Consider the following 17,844-nt stretch of genomic DNA (forward strand, 5'->3'; position numbering starts at 1 on the left):
CATATGATCTTTTTTTTCGTCACTATTTTAGTTTTATTTCTTCGTAAATTTCTATCATTTTTTATTCCAAATGTTTCTTTCATTTCCAACAAGAAGTTATCTAAAAAAAACGCAATATGTCATTTCCGGCTGCGTTATTTTCAAATAGTGTATACAAAATGACTGAATGCGTGTTCAAAAAAAAGTTTACAATACTGAATCATAATTTCGAAACTAATGTTATCTATGGATAATCAATGCGTGTACTGTATTTCTTCGATTAAGCACCACGCGTCTATAGAAGCATAATTTTGGAGACTTATCGCTTGCCCTGATGAAAATGCGTTAGTTTTTGTTTCGAAAAACAAACTTCGTAAGTTATTGCTTGTAAAATCTACGGCATTTCATTATAGCTCAGAACAAAATAAAAGAGTAAACGAAGCATTTTTTTGCCGCTTGACGCTAAAACGAAAGCATTTATGTTCCGAAGAAACATGCTGAATAAATATTTGTTATCGAATTTTTTCTCCCTATATAATAGATTCTCCAGAAGAATTTTTTTATAGAATATTCCCAACGATTCAGAATGGTTGAATAAACAGGCTGGATTTGAGCAGGTGCGAAGGGTACAGCCACATCGGGGCGTAAAATATTGGAGACCGCGTAAAACATGATTAAAGCAAAACTATTACATATTTCATCTTGATTTCAACCACTAAACTTCAAAAGATATCTTTGATTAGTTCATTTCATTATTTTGCTCGGCTTAGAAAACGCTCCGAAACCCAAACAATGAAGAAATATTGGATCCGAATTCGTCCCCTTAATTTTAGGATCAGAATGAGCGAACACCTTTGCAGTACACAAAACATAAAGCTTGCTAAAATTATAGCGTGAGAATTAGTGAATAATTATAATTATATTTTAATTAGAGCTCTTACTTAATATCGATGTGAATTTGACGGTATGCTGTTGATTGCTGTTTAAAATATAGGCTATGTATAGCAAAGATGAAAATCTTTGCCAGACAACACTGTTTTGTCATTGATGTCTTTCTCTCAGGCACTTACGCCTATTTGCATTCGAATGGGGCTGGGAGAGAGTTGGGGCTTTCTGATGAAGACGAATAATAAGATTTGAAATTTTGAAAAGAGCAATTGCTTTGAAGTCTTAAAGCCTAAAATATGCAAGTTGTACAGAAAAAATAGTTGTGCAGAAGCAATATTGAAATAGGTATTTATGCAGGAAAAATGAAAAAAAAAGGCATTTTTACAAAAATGTTTGAAAATAGGCTAAAAAGGCCCTTATGGAAGTATGCCTGAACTTCCGGGCTTCAACTATAAAGGAAATAAATTCCCCATCTTTTATTTGAGAATGGTATTCGAAGAAGAAGAAAAAGAGCTTCTTGAGGGGAATGCTAGTTCTCTTTCCCTTCAATATCTTCAACTCATTTTTTTCCCATCGCCTGCTCATGGAAGTATCAAAAGAGAAGAGTTTTATTTTATTTATTTTTCATCTCTTCACTTTACCAGATGTCTTTGATTAATTTACTTTATTTATTTTGCCTCTCTTCTTTTTCTTATTCATTTATTTATTCTTGTTATCGCGGAGGATTTTTGTTGAATGTGGCGAAGGAAGGAGAGATTTTTGGTTTTCTTTGACTTTTCGCGCCAGTGGATTTTTCTTTGAGCAGTTTTCCCGCGGGAAGAAGGACCGCGGGATGTGATTGGTCGGAGTAGCGGAAGTAATGACGTGTTGGAAAGATCTTCCGTTTTGCGCCCTCCCGAGGGGATCGAGCCGCGAGTGAATGGCGCTAATGAAATTTAATTTCGGCGTCAACGCGTCGAAAATTTTTCCCAGTTAACGCTTACGAAGTTTCGACGCAAAGACGATAGATGATAGATTGACAGTTCAAAAATCTTATCTCCTTCGGGAGGTTGGCCAAACAACAGCAAGATTCCTACAATAATTCCGAACAGTATACGTAGACCTCCAAAAAAAGTATTCTATCGAATCTTAACATCTTCAAATTAATTAAAGTGTTATCTGTATGAAAATGCAATTAACTTTTTTTATTGTTATTACCCGCACGAAGAATATTTCTCATTTGGCCCAGTTAATTGGCTACGACTTGGTGAAGATATACGCCAACTTAAACTCTTAATACTTATAGATATATATACACATATATACACACAACCCTCTATGGTTCACCCTCATAAAAACTTATTGAAAAAAAAAATGCTTTACAAAAACGTATTAAATTGATGTTGCTGTTAGTATATTTTTAGTTGAGACATATACGATTATTTAATTAATTAGAATGATTTTAAGGGGTAAAAGAGTGGTAATAAGAGTTAATTAAGGGTAAAATGCAAAGTTTTCCTTGATTTTAACGTTACATATGAACATATAAAATCTGTAATAAAATCTTTATCAAAGTTGAATAGTTTTTAAAATGAATTTTATTTCTTTCAATTCCGTGCGATTTTATAAATCTTTGAACACGTAAAATTTCAGCAGCTTTAAAAAAATGACACCGACAAGGAATGAACTCTTTCCAGATAAAAAAGTATTGTATCCGTATAGCTGTATTTTTTTTACTGAAATGACACTAAAAGAGGTTCTTTACTAAAATATAAAAATATATATACGTATATATTGAGAGAAAAAATTAGCATGAACGGTTTTTGACTATGTATTTGTTTTGTATATTCAAACATATACGGTACTATAGAGGATTAATATTTATCCTTCTGATTGATTGCATAATCTTTCGGTCTCAATACTGCAGGCATCTTGATATGTAGAACAAGCCAACTTAAACACTTAATACTTATAGATATATATACACATGATTCAAAATTAACAATTCAATTTTTTTCAACTTCAAACAATTAATGATTTAAAAATTCGTGATTCTTAAAAAAACCCCACAACAAGGAAGCTTGTGGACCTCTAGCCGAGAGCAGGAGTGAACCCAGAGTGATGTGTAGGGAGGATTTATTTATTGTATAAATTCATTGGATCGTCCCGTATTTTGCACAGACATTTTTCCCGAATAAATTGGCTATTGAGAGGGGTGATCACCCACCTTCTGGATCCATCAGAGTTCCCGAGATCGATCTTGTTTACAAAATTTATAAAAATTATTGATAACTACGTTTTCCGACAAATTAAAATCCAAATGCTAAGGTAAAACCTGATCTTTGCAATCGTTTCGGAACACTATGGGTTCCCAAACGATCGTAAAGATCAGGTTTTATTTTATCTTTTTAGGTTAAATTATAAATTTAGTTTGATCAGATTAAATTCGATAAATGGAAAGAGTCTCGCTCTTGGATGAGTAGGGGACATGGGTAATACAGGCGGATGGGAGAAAAAAATATTGTCCATAGGGAGACCATGGGCTGAGAAAGGTTGAGAAACGACTATGATTAAGTTTCAAGAACTTTTTTTTTTTTTTTGAACAAATTACTTTTTCTTTTAATGCATCTCCGAATTTTTAGTTCCTTGCGTCGTGAATTCAATCGCCAACGATGAATCCTTATCTAATCAAAGAAAATCTTCTTACCTCATATTAGTCAAAAAAGAAGAAAAAGAAACATAAATAAATACTACTTGTGAGAACGTTGTGATTTCAGTTGAAAGGTCCCAATTACGTACTTTCGTAGCGAGATAACTGAATCCTATCAGTTTGAATAATACACACATATACTTCAGACGTCAAAAACTCGAGAGATATTTATTATATTATACAACCTTTTAAAAAAAACGCCAAATCACGTGATCTCTGTGGTTTTTTTTTCTCTCTTCTTCCATTGTTGAATAGTGAAGAGCGTTTCGTGACTTCAACTGCTTTTGCTCGTGTGACAAGCTACTAAATAAGCGTATGTCAGATTCAAAGAAAAAGGAAACAGTGTACGTAGAAAAATGGTGGGCAATAAATACTTTCTTTTAGCGTTTTGTATCATTTATTTGGCTTTTTATTGATATCATGCACACAATGCAATTACAAAAATTATTTTTCTTTTCTTTTCTTTTTTAGAAACGTCTAAAGAGACGTTTTAAGTATGAAAACAATCAACGTGTCAACACTGAGCTTATTCAATGCAATAAATCCGTGCTTAGATCTTGAAGAATTTAATTCTGTCAGCTCTTGCTTTCATTACTTTGTTCGAAATGTCATATTTAAAGCACTAAATTTGCTTATGTAAAATTTAGACGCATTGTTTACAAATTAAAATCAGTTGTATATTTTTTATTTTCCTTGATTGTGACAATGTTTATTTGTGGTTTTTTCTTTACAAGTTTCAGCCATACTCATGTGGACATATTTGTACACAAAGATACTTCATATGAATGATAAAGTATAAAATTTTTGACAGTAATTTATGTAACACTAAGGTTCGATAACGTAATCTGTAAGGTAAGATATGAATCTTTAGGCAAATAAAAGCACAGCAGAACCTTGTTGTAACGGAATAATAGGAACTGAAGGCTGTCCGTTATAATGAAAGTACGGATTATAACAAATAATTCTTATAGGGGTATAATGCTACAGGGTGCACATCAATGGAAGTACAATAGTTAGCTGCAAAAAGTATTTATTATATACCAAATTAAAACAACACCCTTCAACATAGGGTTGAATTGAAAAATATGTGTACGTATACACTGCATTAAACTTAATTTTTCTAGCTTGCGATGTATGATGAGTGAGTACGATACATAATATAATACGAGTCATGCAGCGCATCCATATTTACGCAAAACAAAACATCGATCACTGTAACGCTTGCTTGGAAATGCTTTTTAAATGAGTTAATACTTTTTTGGGTACTTTAAACGAGTTTTAAACTCGTTAGATAAAAATTTTACATTTTTACAACTTTTTGAGCTGTCCATTATGAGCGAAGTCTGTTATAGTGAGGTTCTACTGTATATTTGTAATATGAATATCATGAAAACATTAGACGTCAACGGCACCATTGAGAAGATGGTCATTCGCGGACAGATGGTCATTGATGGATTTCAAATATTTCGCTGGATATTCTTTTACAATCTCGAACCCCCTTCGATGACACACCTAAACTGCCATAACCAACAAGTTCGGATCGCAGCTCTATCACGACTCTCAATATGATTGTACCTCTAAAATATCCCGCAGCATCCCTGATCGATCTCTTTTCACTCTGGGTGCCATGACACACTGTTTGGGAATCACTGGGCTAATACGAAAAACTTATAATTCTGAAATTTTCGACATGTGTACAAACATTGCACTATACTGAAATGAGCCTGTGTTCAGGTGGAAAACGTGTAAATATTTTCGTAAGTACGTTTATTCGTAACTACTTTTACATTGCTCTTCAACTCTATAAGCCTCTGCAAAGTAATTTTAACATTACCGAGTAACAATCCGTACTTTATTTTTTTTTAACAAAAGGGTTGATGGGTGGACCCTGTTACAGGTTTCAGAAGAAATAGATAGTGAGAGGGGTATATCTTCACTTTTTATCTTCTTCTTAACAAATAGATAGTTGAAACTTCATATAATTGTAGGCTTCGAGTGTGAAACACTTGAATTTTTTTTTCATCCTTATAGGGCGAGCATGGGATGCACCTTGACCTTAACCACATATTCTTCATCATTGTCTTCTTATTTTTAGCCTTAGAAAATGAAGGAAGAAGAAGAAAATATAAAAAGCTTTCTTCTTCTTTTTCTTGGAGTTTTGGAAAGTATTGACGCCCTTCTGGCAGATACCCAGACGCAAAACAAGGCCTCGCCCGTAGTTGTTGTTAAGCAAACCATTTAAAATGTAATTGCCCTACAAGAAAGTAAGAACAGAACGATTTTCATCTTTTTATGTCTTTTGTAATGCTATGAAAACTGTTTCGATTTTCTTTTCATTATTCGCATTCAATGTTTCCAAATATTACCTCGAGACATTTTCGCTGACAACACAGATCACATTGTTTCTAATTACGCCTAAGAATACGAGAAGGAATCATATCTTGATTACCAACGTAACAAATAGATACGTTAATAAACAAAATATGATTTTTAAAGAAAATCTGCGAATTGAAAAAATGCATGTATATAAACGCATTAAACTCTGTTATCAGAGGAAAATATATTTCCATATTTTCCTCTTCCACACATAACCTGTTAAAACATACGCATTAAAGCTAATTTGATAGTCTTAACACATTTTGCCCGAAATAAACGATCTTAAATTAAGTATGTGAATAGTCACATGACAGAATTTTTAAACTTCAAATTCCTATTTGAACGAATTTGGGGGAATATTTAGTGATAATTTGCATGAATAATCGTATCAGCTTAATCCAAATGGTGATTCTGGCACTCGTCAATTCGCAAATTGAATTTCCGAACGAATAAGATTGAGAATTCAGATGTCGTGACATATTCCGAAGCGAATAGGCTACTCTTCCAACTGGCCAGCAATCGATATAAATATAGAATCATTCTACTTTCAATATCTATCACAGTCATAGCTAAGAAAAGTTTCGGAAATTCTTAACCCCACTATGTTCCTCAGAGTGTCATTGTGAATGAAAAATAATATGTTCATAGTATCTCAGAACTACTTATTCATTTTTTTTTCTTTCATTAACAAAACATTTTTTTCAAAACTTAAGTGACAAATTTTCGTCACCTCAAGATATGATGCAAGATGTAAACTGACATGGCTTTTTATACCAAAATGTGGATCGTTATGGACGATTTTTACAAATTTAAATTAATAATTGATGACCTCATCATAATACAGGGTGATTCAGAAAAGATGGGAAAACTTTAAGAGGTGATAGTACACATCAATACAAACAACTGTCATCAAAAAATGCATGGTCTGACATGAAACGCAAACGCACTAGTGCGTTCCGAAACGGTCGCGCCGCAAACGTTAAAACGGCATACCTGTTGATATTTATTCGGGGAAAAAGAACACCATGCATGCAAATGTAACCTGGGCAAGAAAAAGAAACCGTATGCAAATCTGCGTCACAGTGCATCAGACCGGGAAGCAAGAAAGGATCCCGTTTCAGCTGCCGATGCAAGCGCGCAAATGTTTTCGAATTGGGCAACCGTCTCTGGGGAAAACGCTCACCGTACATTCGTGCTGCCTCTGTGGTCCTTCCGTTGGCAGCTCCGTAAATTAAATGCATATCTGCTTTTTCAATATTACTAAAGAGCGCCATTATCCAGTACGTTACAACTGTTAGAATGGTTGCACGCTGGAAAAACTTCACAGGGATTGCGTCCACGCCTCTTATTCACTGTGACGCAGATTTGCATATTGTTTCTACTTTTTCCCCAGGTTGCATTTGCATGCATGGTGTTCTTTTTCCCCGGATAAATTTCAGTGGGAATGCCGTTTTAACGTTTGCTGAACGGCCGTTTCGATTTTTTTCATGTTAAACCATGCATTCTCTGATGACAATTGCTTGTATTGGCGTGTACTATCACCTCTAAAAGTTTTCCCCATCTTTTCTGAATCACTCAGTATACAGGACAATTGATTGATTTATAACCACCCGTTGGCAAAATATATTATCGTTTTATACCATCGCCCGTTGGTGGGGCAAGACATCGAACGCGACATCGATGTGTGATGATGTGTTGTCTGTGAAAGATAAATAAAGAATTCCTAGATGAATTCATCCTCAATGTGGAACGCCTTGAAGTCTTCAAAGGATGTAAGGCGGGGGTGTTTCCTCATATCTATATATCTATGTTTCAAAACTTTCTCTCTCAATTAAGAGCTGTCTATATTTGAGAAATATTGTAGCTAGTGGTAGTAAAAATGAGGAATATTTTTTTATTAATAAATACAGTAAAACCTCGTTAAGTCTTCACCATAATAAGTCATCACTCCGCTTAAGTCGTCGTTTTTCTTCAGGCCTGTCCAGCTTTCATAGTTAACAATGTTATTAAACCCTCGTTTACTCGTCACTAATTTCGGTTAACTCGTCACCATGAAAACGTTTTAGAGGAACAGATATAATTTCTATGGCTTCCTTTAAAAAATAGCTTGTTAACAGCATTGCCATGTGCTTAAAAGTCACCATAAAAACCTTATGTACCAAAACGGAACAGCTCAATTAACGAAATTTACGCCGAAGAATTTAATTTGCCGACTAAAGTTTTTGAAACATTAGGGACTGTTCGAGCTAGACCGGATTTCTGCATGGGCCCACCAATTTAGGGCTTCAAATTGAAACAAATTATCTTTATTGAAAAACCATATATGTTTTTCCATAGTTGAAGTCTTCTAATGTGTGCTTTTCCCTACTCCCTACCCCGGGTCCTCCAAAGTCCCTCAAAGTGGAGTTCGAGGTTACCTTGTAATTAGTATCTGAAAGATTACCTTTTGATAAATTTTACCAAGATTATCTTGTAGTAGTTTCATGAACTACTGTTAAAGAATTAAAACACTAAAATTAAATTTCATGTATATGTAAAATTGATGTGCAGTAGTTCTGTTGTAAAGAAGAGCTAACTATTCTAACAGTTGCTCTGATTAGTCTGAATTATAAACTATTAGTATAAATCAAAGTTTACCAATATATTTTAACACAATACTTTAAGTAATAAGAGCTCTAAAAAAGGTAAAATTTCAATTTTTTTCTTCTGCAATTCATAAATTTTAATAATATTGTAATTTTAATTCATATTTTAATAAATGTTATATTACTTCAAATTCATACGCGCGCGCGCTCGCGATTTTCACAATATTACACATTGAAACTAACGGCACTTCGCTTAAGCCGTCATAATTTTTTGATAACATGAGGTGACGACTTATCGAGATTTTACCGTATGATGAAATTGATTTATTTTTTTAAATTTACTTTTAAGTTTAAAAAGAAAATGTTAAATTGCATCTCATGACAATTTAATCTCGATTCGTAATGTACTGAATATATTTCTTTTCTTTCAACGATGCTTGTTAACCTTATATTCGAGAGGAAAAAAATGTCTTTTCGCAGACATCTGGAGGGAGGAGAAATAAATACGTACCAGCGTAAAACAAAAAATCTATCACCTAAAGTTTCCTTCCTTTTTTTGTAATTCTTTCTCAAAACTATCATCACAGGGAAATGTTGGTGAGCTACCCACGCCTCGTCCATTCAATGACAAATGAAGATGGAAATTGTGGGGCGTTTGCTAAAATTCACTGGAACCACCGCACAACAGGATCCCACGAGATGCCAAAAAAAAGAGAAAAGAAAAGAGTCGTATGTATGCATGCCTTTTACTCTGTTTCCCCCTCATTCGGAATCGCTCATATCATGAGGGCTTAAGGGGAAAAAATAAAATTTGTGATGAGGTTTTTTTAGTTTTGAAACTCACGAGAGAGAGAGCTTCAAAGTAGCAGAAATTTATATTGTTTGCACAATTTTTCAAAAATGTTTGAAATTTTCAAATCTTTGCTTGGCTAAGCGTTGTTTTTTTTCCCCTCTTTTTTTGGAGTTTCTTTTTCTTATGCCTCTTTTCTGATGATCGAAATGGAAATCGAAATTTATTCACACACGAAATTTTTAACACAATACCTACCATTGCCGAAGGGATTATTACGATCTGTCCAGGGCATGTGTTTAAATATGTACATATTGATGGGGGGGGGGGGGGGTTGATAACAGACCAATTACTAATAATATTCAGGCCTGACCACATACATCTACAGAGAGAGAGTGAAAAAAAAAAACATGTGTATAACATTTTTTATATATATTTAATTTTTTATATATAAACCTTATTCTATTGCGTGAATTTTGTAGGTTAGTAGTTTTTTAAATTTTTGTAAATATTTTTCTGATTCTACTTCACCATTCAATCTGTTACATTCCTCAGGTGATATGTATATGAATTATTTGGTTTAATTATGTCATCTTGAATTCCCTGTTGTCGAGTTGGTCTCTCTCTCTCTCTCTCTCTCTCTGTCGGCGTTTAATTTCAAACCATCTGGGATTTTTCTAAATAAAAAATAAATTTTGTAAAGATAAAATTCATTTATGGTAAATCGCACGCAATGTGATAGTCTTGGATTCTATCAATTTTTTTAGATGTACAGTCGACGCTCAATATAACCACGCCTTCGTCCCGTCGAAAACGGACGTTTTATTGAGAGGATCGTTGTATCGAAAGCAAAGTATATATGAGAGTCATTCTATCAAAACATTGGGAACTTATTTGACACGTCATTGTAATGAAATTGTCACTATGACGTGGGGTCGTTATAACGAGCGTCAACTGTATTATCCATTACCTTTCTTAAAGGACCTTCTTATTATATTATTCGAATCATAGTCACCACCACTTACTGATATTGTATGATAGCCAAAATCCAAATGACAATCACATTTTACATTTTATATAATGTTTTGCATAAGAAAGTAAACCTAATAAACAGTATATCCATCCCTTAAACTGGCGTTGCGAAAATTCTGTGCGTAACTGGCATCGTGGGGTCATTTTGACCCCAGCAAGTATTAATGTATTTTAAAAATCAACGAAAAGATTCTTCACAAAAGCAATGGATTTTTTTTACATGACTTAATTCATCTGTCAATTAATTCACTAAATAATTTTTCGAATTTCTTTAATTATTTTCCGAAAAAAAATTATTTTATTAAGGCACGCATTCGAAAAAAATGAAGGAATACGTGACTTTTAAACTTTTTTTTTAAATAATTTATTAAATTTTTTAACGCAACTTTCACGATTAAAAAATGAACAGGTATGATCGAAATATACTCAGAAAATAAAAAATTTGCAAATTAAAATAATATTTACTATATTTTCACAAGCAGCAAAATTAGTCTTATTCAAAGTCGGTAACACAGTACTTGTAAACAACACTATGACATGTTGATCACACAGATCTAACGTACAATCCTCACGCTCACCTCGGATATCCGATGATTAATGACTAATTTGAAACTGTTATCGAGAAAACTGGCGCTCTTCCGATACGCCATTTTGATCTGAATACTCCGGCCGTCAGACAAAAAAAGACTTACACAAATGGTGGGGTGGGGTCATCCCCACGGAAATTTTGATCAACGATATAGAGGGAAGAGAAACACCATAAATTTGTCAAGCACGTGTAAACAACTAGCTTGAAAGGTACTGAAAATGATATAGTTCAGATGCATTTCTTTCTCAAGGGGTGGCAGGATGAAAATTGCGTGGGGTCAAAATGACCCTACCACGCCAGTTAAGGGATATTGTTATCTCCATTTAATCTGCTCACGTTTTCACTATACAGACACAAAAAAATATAAATTAATTTTTAGAAAATTCTTCCAAATTGACAAGCAACGGCGGGAAACGAAAAACCACTGAAATGACAAGCACGGTAACTGTCCTTACCATCGCGAATACTAATACAAAGGGTGTCCTGTAACTGCTAGCACAGCCTTTATCTCATCGACCGTCCATCGTAGACGTATGATTCCAATCTAAAAAATGCTCAACAATTTTGCCGTTCCAAAATTATCCTGTGCCAGCTTTGAGCGTGAAAATACAGTGTGTAAGAAAATAAAAAAAATCTAAATTTTTATACGTTCCCCTTGTGCTCTAACTTCCAATCAGAAAGCTGTTGCCCTGTCTCTCCTGATGCTACCAATGAAAAGAAAAAAAATCCTCGTTTGTAAGTGCAATATTCACATTGATATTCGAATTCGAAAAACGAAGGAAATTTGGGAAAGAACAGCGTTAAATGCGGGTAAAACGGTCTTTCCGCCTTTAACACTGTCCTTCCCAAATTTCCTTCGTTTTCGAATTCGAATATCTCTGTGAATATTACACTTACAAACGTGGATTTTTTCGTTGGTTCCCCTTACAGGATACCCTGCATAATCAGTAAATACAGTAACAATTCATTATAAGTGATCATAGATTATTTATTATGTATTTTCCTCGGCTCAAAGGAATTAACTATCTTCTCTTAATTCTTACTAGTTAAGAAATAAGAAACCAGTATTAGTGAATTAAAATTAGAACTAGTCCAATTTATATCTTGTTAATCGCATTTAAAATTTTCAGTTGAATCAATCGATTCGATCACTCCGATTGAAATTCTATCAAAATTTTCCATCAAAAGTTTGCAAGTTAACCTTATTCATTTGACAAAACTATTACGTCTTAAATTTTTATGTTAAGACGTGCATTGATGAAATGTCCCTTTCCTTGTGAAATATACTTTTTTTTATCTAATTACTTTATTTAGCATCAATTATTATATTCAGTTATCACTTACCTTCACTTATCCAAATATTTTATGTATTAAATATCTATGCATTAAATTTTAAGAAACCTAACAGTTTTTTGTCCAATGAATCAAGTTAAGTTGCAAACGTTTGATCGAATTTCTATACCATATATCGTAGGATATTGGGTCCTATCTGTGGTACATATGCAAATACAAATACAATGCCACAACAGGCATCTATGTACTTATGTACTTGCACACAGATGATAAAAGTAGCATACATAATCATTACGTAGGGGAGCCCCAGCCCGCACCAGTCAAGATCTTTAGGTCTTAAAATAATGATTATGATTTTATGAATAGACCCAGGGGATGATTTTTTAGACAATTACGAATAAAAAGATACGTGTGCATTTTATTGCCAGCAAGAGTAGTTGGTAGTCAAGTTCTTACTAGTCTATCATTTGAAAAAAAATCCGCATGGAACTGGAAGACTTACAGTATGATACTTACATATCATGAAAATTTGAACATTTACCATCTTCACTACAAAAATATGAAATACACAGATAGACGCACCAGCAAGAACACGAAACAAGTACATCTCTGGCAACTTAAATAGGTTCGGGGCTGAAAACACAGATTCCAGGATATGCCGATTCGTTAGAAATTCCGCAAAAGAATGTGCACGAGGTACATGTACGATTAAGTAGTTGTCGTCAACTACTCGAAAGCATTCATCAACCGAAAATCAGTACTTTTCTGAGGAAACGACAAGATTTAAGAGGGGAAATTCTCCTGAATTTGACAAATATGATTACATATGCATTAAATTGTTTTTAGCGAGTAATCTAAATTTCTTAATCTATTCCCATATATGTTTGCATCAAGCAAATAAGTGCATGAAAAATCAATAAAATATATTTTTATAGAAATTAATATTATGCAGAATGTGATTACTTAATTTCCCTTGTCGCATTTTACTGGTTGATCCTAGAGAGGCATACTTTGAATTAGAAAAATTATCCAAATAACGTGTAAAACTCAGATATCGCATTCATATTGCAAGGAGTTGTATAGTTTTTAAAATAAAAAAAATTAACTTTTTAACGGACACATCCTGTCCTCAAAAACCCAATTAAAGCAAAAAATAAAAGTTATTGCCCTATCTCTCCCAAGACCAAAAAAAAACCGCGTTTACCCACTTTTCTAAGGAGGATTCACAGAGATATTGGAATTCAAAAATTGGGGAAAATTTGGGATATAAAAGAAAAAACTAACGAGCAACGCTTCTTTCCCTTATTTTTACTGTTCTTTCTCAACTTTTTCCGATTTTTGAATTTGAATATATCTGCGAATATTGCACTTAGAAACGTGGAATTTTGTTATTCTTTTCTGTTGGCTTCTTTAGAGACAGGGCAATAACTTTCTAATTCGATTTTTGAGATTAGGGTGTGTCCGTATATTAAGTTTTTTTTTTAATTTTATTTTAATAACTACGCAACCCCTTGCCTCATGAATCACATATCTAAGTACTACACGTTATTTGGATAATTTTTTTAATCGGAAGTATGCCTCTAGGACCAACGGTTCCCCAGTAAAATGTGGCAAGGGGAATTAAGTAAGTTACGTTTGTTATAGATGGATAACATTGAAGAAGACTTGATTAAAAGTGGATTAATCGGTCGATAAATCGATTGAAAAATTTCCATTAGTCAGCTAAAAATTTTAATCGATTCCCAGCCCTAATTGAAATGGAAACAACCAATAATTTGTTGATACAAATTCACTTCTCACTGTTCAAAAAGAAAAGATCCAATTTTATTCACTTCAAAAGGTGAATAAATAATTGCTCCCATTTTCGTAATATCAGTAAACTTACGCAGACAATCATCTGTGATTATATAAAATTTGCATATAATAACTTTCAGTAAACATCTATTCATCTATTGGTTTATTTCGGAAAAACTGAGCATCATCCGAGTGTTACCCGGGGGGGGGGGGAAATAACATTTTATGTCAAAGTTATTGCGAGTCTGAGTGGAAATGCATTTCCACATCGTTTGTGACTATTGCCGAAAATATGCATTAATGAACGGACACACGAAGATATCTATCTATAAGAGGGCGAGAGAGTGAAATGGAATTTTAAGATGGCTCGCACTCATAGAAATTCTCGGAACAAAAGCTTATATTTCTTTCTCGATGAACAAGAACTTGCATAAACTGAATCCTTTCGTAAGAACACGTTCGTATAAATGAGAAATTGGCGTGACAAAACTATCTCTCTCCTACCTATTGGTTCTCCTTCCATGTACGAAACACACGAACTCTTAAATCTTGATGGAATTTGAAAAGTTCTCAAAACCAGATATATATATATATATATATATATATATATATATATGTATTTTTTTTTTTTTTTTAAATAGTTCTCATACTTACGGTTTCTGCTGTTATTTTACTATTTCTTTGATAACACGAAGCACAAAAAAAAAACGATTGGAGGATGGATTCACGGTGGGGTGGATGGTAGATTTTAAATTGTTTTTTGTGTGTGGCCCACCTCTTATTTCTTCTATAAGTTCCGTAATTTTCTTTCACTGGAATAAGCGAGAGTCGTAATGTTTTTTTGATGTAAATTTATAGCGCGAACCCTACTCGGGCCGAGAGAAAAACTATATATGAAATGGTACACACATAACTACAGGGTGAAGAGGGGATGGAAAAAAAAGTCCGTAATGTTTCTTTTGTAAGCTCTTATAAATATAGATTAAGCTTAATTATTTCGAGATAAATAAAAAGTAGATTAGTACCTTTTCCTACCTTTTTTTTGCTCATGCTGCGTCAATACATGCACAAATCTGAGGTTATTTCTTCGTACTTTGTCCAAGGATGAGGAAAAAAAATCTCTGTGTTTCCCCCTCCCCTATTTTTTTCTCATGAAAATCTTCGTAACCCTCCCTCCCTCCCTACTGATTTTTTTTATATACTTTTTTCATTTTTTATACAAAATTAGAATTCACAAGAGCCCTCCCTACACCTCAGCAATCTCCACATCAGCACTTTTCAATTCCCCAGCATATGGGAAACGAGAAGCAGCGGCGTAATAAATATGTAATCATGAGGCATTTAAATAATTGCGTGGAATTAAATTTTCATAAACTCCGGCTTGTTTCAGCTCATCGTGACGTGAATAGGGCAATTTCAATCATTTTTGTTATGTTTTTTTTATATTTCAGTCCCTAATTTTTTTTCTTCTTTTGGTTTTGCGCATAAGATTTGATCTCTAAATTTGAATTAAACTCCTGTTAATTGAATTATATCCCCAAGATGTGGTAAGTAAAACTCAAACTACTTTAAAGTTTCATTAAAAAAATTATGACTTTTTCTTTTCTTTTTTCATCTCTCTAATGATTAGAATCTAAGTTAAAGTCTGAAATTTTATTGGAATAATTATGTTCTAAATGATTTATAAAAGCTATCTAAAGTGATTTATATGATTTCCTCACATTAGTATTCAATACGCCTAAGAGCAAGAAAAAAGTCCCGGCAAAAACTTTATTAATTTTGAATTTTATTCTAAGTACCATTCTTCGTAGAACTGTGTGTGTGTGTGTGTGCGTGAGAAATCTAAATGAAATTCATCATTTAAAATTTCAATTTTCAAGATATTCTCAGATACGTAAATTCGCTTAAATTTTTGATGGTCCTGTATAATGATCACTAATGATCTCTAATTGAAATTGTAAATTTTTAAAGTTAAAGTATAATTTTATGGAAAATTTATGAAGTCTCTTAATAATTACTACTAATTTGATACTTCCAATTTTAATTTTTTTTATTTCGCGCGATAGAGTAATAAATATTCTGAATTTTAATTCAATTCGATTAATGATTAATATTTTTTCAAGTAAATGTAATGAATTTATGTTCTGGGTTACGTAATGAGAATTACAATGATTCGATAATCACGAATAACCATGCTAGTATTGATTTTTTATTCATGAGTAGCCGCCCATCTTTATACGATAATTCTAAATTCAAAAAATGGAAATGCGAAAATGATGTGATCGAGAAAAACTCATGAAGAAATTTTTAAATGGGGCATTGCTTTTTTGTATTCACGAAGACGAGAATGAATTTTTTTAAAGAATATGGGTGGGGGGGAACAAGTAGAACAGCCTTCAAATGCAGCTGAACGAATGATTGTTGTATTGAATTTTAAGATAATATGAAATATTATGTTTGAAGATACATAAAATATTTAATGGTTTGAGATGAATTTTCAATTTATTATGTCGGATGAAGGGATTCTAACTACGATGCAGGGGAAAAAAATTAAACTTATTCTTTTCGTGATTGAAAATTCTTCTGAATTGCTGTGGAATATACAGAAAAGTAAATTTCAAGGAAAAAGTAGAAAAAATTTTCAGTAAATATCATCAACATACCTAATGATATTTTAAATTCATTTCAGCCGTGGGGAAGGGGGTGGGGGGGGGGGGGGTAACCAGTCCAAGATGACATTTGTTTGACACCATTTTCAAGCGTTTTAGGTTCCCATTTACTACGATTAAAAATTTTCTGACAGTTTTTTTGATGAGCATTCATAGGCTGAAACGTATGCAATTCGCGTTTTACGAATTTCATCGATAATAGATTTTTTGGCAGATGCTCTTGACAGAAAATTAGAATCTTAGTTTCGCTCAATACCAACGCTATAAGGAAAAAATATTAATTACCTTTATAATCAATTTTTTTTCTCGTCAATATTTTTTTATAAATTTTTAGTTCTTATAAATGCTTTCTTATAAATCTTCCTACACCTTTCTTTGGATAGAATGCAAATTTTCAAAATTTTAAAACTCATTTTTTATTAAGTTAATAAAAATCTCGCGAACTTATTTTTTAAGACTAATAAATAAAAATATTTCAATTATAATATTTACAAAGACTTCGACAAATAGGTGTTAGTTAGAGACAATTGTATTTGATAAGTTTTGGATTTGTTTGTCTGGAGGATTTTTTTTTTATTACTTCAATAATTCATAAAACCATTCAATGAGAATAACGTTTCTTGCATAGGGGAGACTGTTACACTTTGGCACATTATTTTTCAATCTTTTTTTTCCCTCAGTCTATTTTTACCGTAAAATATCAGTAAATTACTGTAATCATGAAATATGGATTGTTCAAAAGGTAAAATTTTACCAATTATTTTCAACCAGGAATTGGCACAGATATGACTTGATAAGTGGAGTGACTCGTTAAGCGGAGTGAGCCATAGCTGTGCCAATTCCTGGTTGAAAATAATTGGTACTTCTAAAAAGCGATCCGGTAAGCGGAGTGACGTGTTAACCGGGTGACTCACTAACAGGATTTGACTGTATAAACTTTGTGTTTTCTCTCTCTCTCTTCTCTCTCTTCAACTAATTTGACTTGGAAATTGCCAAAGATGAATGGAAGAGAAGAAATGGATATATCTGAAGTTCTTATAGGGAGAAATCATAGAACTGAAATTCAAAATATGAATTGTATTTAAAAGCAACATAAAAAAAAAAAAAAGAAACATTATCACAAAAAATGAGTAACTTTGCCTGGTTTTAATTTATACAAA

At 32.9% G+C, this 17,844-nt stretch overlaps 1 protein-coding gene across 10 annotated transcripts in view; it reads right to left on the reverse strand.

Moving 5' to 3' along the window:
• The window catches only part of LOC149076594 (uncharacterized), a 307,582-nt gene that overhangs the window by 233,067 nt on the left and 56,671 nt on the right, over window positions 1–17,844 (reverse strand). The window lies entirely within an intron of this gene.

This window comes from Pholcus phalangioides, unplaced genomic scaffold (assembly GCF_987345545.1).
Source record: "Pholcus phalangioides strain wild (caught in Gottingen) unplaced genomic scaffold, Ppha-v1.0 ptg000015l_1, whole genome shotgun sequence".
Taxonomy (NCBI): Eukaryota; Metazoa; Arthropoda; class Arachnida; order Araneae; family Pholcidae; genus Pholcus; species Pholcus phalangioides.